The sequence below is a fragment of the Pygoscelis adeliae genome, unplaced genomic scaffold, assembly GCF_000699105.1.
Source record: "Pygoscelis adeliae isolate BGI_AS28 unplaced genomic scaffold, ASM69910v1 Scaffold14, whole genome shotgun sequence".
Classification (NCBI taxonomy): domain Eukaryota; kingdom Metazoa; phylum Chordata; class Aves; order Sphenisciformes; family Spheniscidae; genus Pygoscelis; species Pygoscelis adeliae.
In genome coordinates this window covers 847,716-853,190 of record NW_008825109.1, presented here as the reverse complement: position 1 = coordinate 853,190, position 5,475 = coordinate 847,716, and positions in this window count along the sequence as shown.

Here is a 5,475-nt window from a genome sequence, read left to right as displayed (position 1 = left end):
TTGCCTGTGGTATTTAGAGAAGTCAATAAATTGGCTATTGCAATAATCTTATTATTAAAATTAAAAGAATAAATTGAATATATTTTCAGATTAAGCATCTACTGGTCTTTCCTATGTAATTACATCATCTTGCCCATGTTTTTTAATGTATTTTTCTCTATGGATACTACAGTGCCTTAAAAACAACAGAAGCATTTCTACTTTGTCAATAAAATTACTTCCATAAAAAACAAGACCAACATTTCCTAAAATTTAATAACTGTCTAGCAGATCATCAGAATTAAACAAATGTAGAGAAGACACTGGCTTTAATTTTTCATCTAAAAGAAGATGCCCAAGGAGTATGTTTTTTTGAAGCTGGGAGGGGGCACAGCCAGGACAGCTGACCCAGACTGGCCAAGGACATATTCCATACCATATTGACGTCATGCTCAGTATATAAACTTGGGGAAAGCTGGCCAGGGGGACCACTGCTTGGGGACTGGCCGGGCATCGGTCAGTGGGTGGTGAGCAATTGCATCGTGCATCACTTGCTTTGTATATTCTTTTATTATTATTGTTATTATTATTATTTTACTTTATTTTATTTCAATTATTAAACTGTCTTTATCTCAACCCACGAGTTTTTCTCACTTTTACTCTTCCAATTCTCTCCCCCATCCCACCACGGGGGGGTGTGTGAGCGAGCGGCTGTGTGGTGCTCAGTTGCCGGCTGAGGTAAAACCATGACAGATGTGTTATTTGAAATTCTGAATTCATTCTTCATTTTGAACAGTGGCTCAATGATTAATAGTTATTTTCTAAATTGTACCCATAACAAAACCAATCAAAGCATACTATGCATTATGACTATCAGAAAAGAAAGCCAGTGATTAAAGTAAGATGAGTGTTACAAAAAAATACAGGAGCTAAAGCCACCGTTTTTTTCAGTACCTTCAACTTAACCTTGTGGGAAAATATATTTTTGCCTATTGATTACTTCTGTATACTGGTGGGGAAGCCAGACAACTAAGTACCATGGCAACTGGGCTCTTTCTGCCTTGGAAGGTATGACCAGAAGCAGAAGCTAGCAGAGGATTTACTCTGATGAGCGCACAACCCACCTGCATGCATCATACAACATGCTGAATGACTCTCATCCTTTTAAGTGGCAAGATGGTAGTTTAGTGTGCTACAATGAATCATATGATCTCAATCATGCCACGAGGAAATTACTGCTAACTAACTGAATTATTGGCCATATTTATGCCAACAGCCTGGTTATTTTTGGAGATGTCTATGGAGAAATGCTCCTGCCTGTGAGATGCCAGGAAGTCAGCCCACACCAGCATAGCTGCAAGAGAAACACAGTGCAACACAACGCAAGAGCAGTTTGTGGTTTTGCCCTTTAAAGTTAAGTTTGGAAGGCCAAGACTTAAAAAAAACAACCAATGGTTCTTGGGTTCCTCCATTTTTCAGTGCCCAAATTGAGGTATTTCAAAAGAACTGAGAACACAACTCTGCAAATAACGCCCTTTGGAAAATGCTTTACAATACCAATATGACAATAGATGTCTTTTAAATCTTAGCCTAGTTCATTGAAACATGCAAGAGAGAAGATCATTGTGCTGTCCTATTTTTGGTGTTGTTCTTTTTTTAAAGGGAGGCTTCCATGTCAACATGGATCTTCTCTTTCTGAACATGTTCATAATGAGAAATGCTCTTCAAGAAATAGTTAATTAGCCTATAAGAAATCAAAGCTCTGACGATAGAGCTCATCACTAAGAAACGGGGAGGGCTGAAGAGCTGAAATAGCAAAGAAATACAAAGAAGAGTAATTTAAGGTAATTCAAGTAAGTTTTCAGTGCAAGAAACACACTGGAGCACAATAAGACAGGTATCTTGAATGGCAGGGGAGAGCTGGGTCTTCCAATCCCTCCTTGCTCCATTGCTCTTCTTGTCCCTGCCAACATTAAATTAGATAGCAAGGACATAGGCAAAGAAATAATGAAAGTACTCATAACTTGCTGGAGACAAGAAGGGTGTGGTGAAAGCCCCAGCAAAGGACAGACCTGAAACACGTGAGTCAAAAAGCTTAGATGCAAGAAAACCAAAGGAAATCTGAGTGCTGCTGCCTATTTGCTCCCACTCCAAATGAAAGAGGCAGATGGCTAGGAAGAAGAAAGACAAAATCTTACTACATTGCTGGTATCATTCCAATACAAATAGATAAGGTTTCCGTAAAGCAGATTTCTATCAACCTCTCAGTGCTTGGAAAAGAGGAAATTATGATGACAGTGAGTGTTAAAATGGGATTTTTGGAAGGAAATAACACTGTAAATTAGACACAGTCAAAGCTGTAACTAGAGCTGAGCTGTATCAAAATGAAACTGTTTTCCTTTTCAAACAAATCCTCACTAGGTGCTTAGATGGATGCAGAGGGATAACACAGGAAGAATGAGTTCTTTAAATCCAATGTTTTCAGTTTTTAATTTCTGTTACCATTCCAAGACTATATATAACATTTCTTACATTAGATTTTATTATTCTTTCTGCACCATTAGCAAAACTGCCAGCCAACTTCCAATTATATTTTGTCCTGATGAAGATGTGTACAGAAATGATAAAATGTCAGGTGTTAGACTGTAATTGCTACACTGACAGAAAGTCTTATTTTCATTTGGCAATTGAAATTGGTTTTTAAAAAAATCTAGTTATTATTAAACATTTAATACTCCAATAGCACCCAGAAAGTAGCCAGAGTGGAACCTCTCTATTTTAGTCAGCATATATGCAGTAAATTGCAGTCCCTGCACTGACAGAGAAGGGATGTAGAAATAAATCACTTTGAGCAGCTTGATAAATACTTCAGCTTTTTAATGTATTGGAGTATTTTGCATTTCTGGAGTTATTTCTAATTGTGATAGGAAGTGACGGTCATGCCCTGTATCTGTTACTGTGAATTTAATGCAGCTGTGTATAGCTGCCTGCCCAAAGAAAGACTTGGTCTGTACTTAGAGGGACTATGGTGTGACTTTACCAGCAGCCTCACGTGTTAAACGTAATTAGACATATTCAAGGCCTATGAATCTTTCCCATGTCAATGGACAGTTTATAGTCATCACAGAAGAAAGCCCATAAATCCTGGAAGCTCACGTTTAAGTCATCAGGGGAACTTAACTACATCCTTGCATACTAAGCATAACAAGAAAGCTCTTGTGAAGAAAAGGAGAAAAAAGTGCAGTTCAGATAAGAAGGCTGTGATTGAAATGACAAAAGAAAAAAATTGCTGAGGTTCTTTTAAGACAGTTTACAGGTTTTATTTTACTTGAAAGTGACAGCCACTTAGGATGAAAGTAATTTTCCTGCATGTTTTGCTATTCAGATCTGGATATCTGGTACACGTATCAGGCAAAAGACTGTCTGAAGCCATTTTCTATAGTGGAGAGGAAAACCAGTGAAACATTACAGGAGCAGCTCAAGGCACATCATCAGTTCTAGGGCATCAGCTCTATAACACGGCAGACCTTTACCGATTCCTGTAGAAGACAATATATATAGAAGCCTTCAGAACCTATGAACAAAGCAGAAACAATACTGCGCAGTGCAAAAGGCACCACAGGGAAGAGCATATAGTTTTGAAAGCTACAGACTTCTGACACCTGCAGTCAGCAGTGTGCTGGGAAAATACTGCAGCTTTCCCTGCCAGGAAAGCCACAGAAGCTGAAATCTCAGAAGCTGAATTAACACACAACTCCATGAACATTAGTAAGTAGCTGACACACATAAATATATGTCTTAAGACCTCTTTGCCTATTAAGAAGTATACTGCAAGATCCGTCTAACAAGATGCCTTCTCTTTCTCTCTCAGAAACATTTGCCATGACATTTCCCAATCAAAACTTGTACTGAATCTTGATTACAGTAATTCAGAGTCAGATTTAAGCTGACTTTCATTAAAGCCTTTGAAAGATTTCACAGTATTACATCCACAATCACTGAGAATCAGCAGGGACTTTAGGTACAGACCCCTTACGGACATGGATATTTCAATTTACTCTTTGAAGTAAAAATCTCTTCTTCATGAGTGTTAAATGAGAGTGGTAGGTGGGCTGTTAGCAAACTGCCTAAATTGCACAATAATCAAATAAACCAGTAAAAAGATGACAAGGGTGAGATGGCTGTGAAGGAATGCAGACAGCTATCTGTCAATCTCACAGTCATCCTCAGCTTGCTTTATACCCAATGGAGAGAAACAGGTACCTCCTAGGGTGTGAGTCATCTCATGCTAAAACACCCAGCCCACGATCAATCACACCTTCAAAGAGCCTTTCTGTATTCATTGACTATACACACCGCTGGTTTAGATGTAGATGTCTAACAACCCTGGTCATTAACAGTTAGGTTGAATAACTAACTTCTATGAAATAGGCAATAACGGTATTGTCTTTGCACACACAAGCTACACACAGGAAACAGGTGCAGAATGTACCTGGAACAGCAAGTCTTTTACTGTCATGCCATCAAAATGAAGGTTTTTATTAAATATGTATTTTCCTTCCATCGGCAAATAAGTCACCACTTCACAGTGTGTCCTGGGCTTTGGGCCCAGTCTTGCAGAAGATTCTCAGGGATATTAGCAAGAACTTCAGGTACATAAAGAATCCAGGCTTTCATTAATTAAAAAAAAAAAAAAATCAGAGCAGTGAAACAAAGCCAGTACCATTCTGCTTTTTACCTGAACACCTATAGTATCAGGATCATGTGCCAGGTAAAAAAATTGGTGCATGCAGAGGATAACTGATATATTATACTGACACACTACTGTTCAGGAGACTTAGTAAAAGGACATTTGCTTACACATTGGTGCAAGCATGTCCAAGCTCCTTTTTGTGCCATTTTGAACGCAGAAGCTGCCTAACCATTTTGACTCTGTTCATATTGGCTTCCCCCTTTCCATTAGTGAATAAACATTTTATAAAGTCCACAATTACAGGACCAGTTTGAAAAGAAGGGATATTCCATACCATGTAATGTCATCTTCAGCAATAAAACTGGGGGAGTGGAGTTTGTCAGGGCTGCCATTGCTTGGCGATTGGCATTGGTCAGCTGGTGGTGCACAACTGGGGTTTTTTTGCATCATTTGCTTTTCTTGGGCTTCTGTTTCCTTTTCCTTTTCCTTTTTTTTATTAAACTGTCTTTAACTCAACCCACAATTTTTCTGACTTTTACCCTTCCGATTCTCTCCCCCATCCCACTGGGAGGGGAGTGAGCGAGCGGCTCTGTAGTGTTTAGCTGCCTACTGCAGTTAAACCATGACACCCAGTCCTGTTTTCCACACCTGTTCAGTACCAGCCTCCTTTTGGCTAAAATTATTTATCCAACTTCTTCAGGCTCCTTGTGCTAGTCCCAGCCCTTTGGCCAGCTGTTCCCATTGCCCCCCATGCCCTGTGCCCCACGCTGTCTCACCAGTCCCAGCCGTGTTCCCGGCACAGC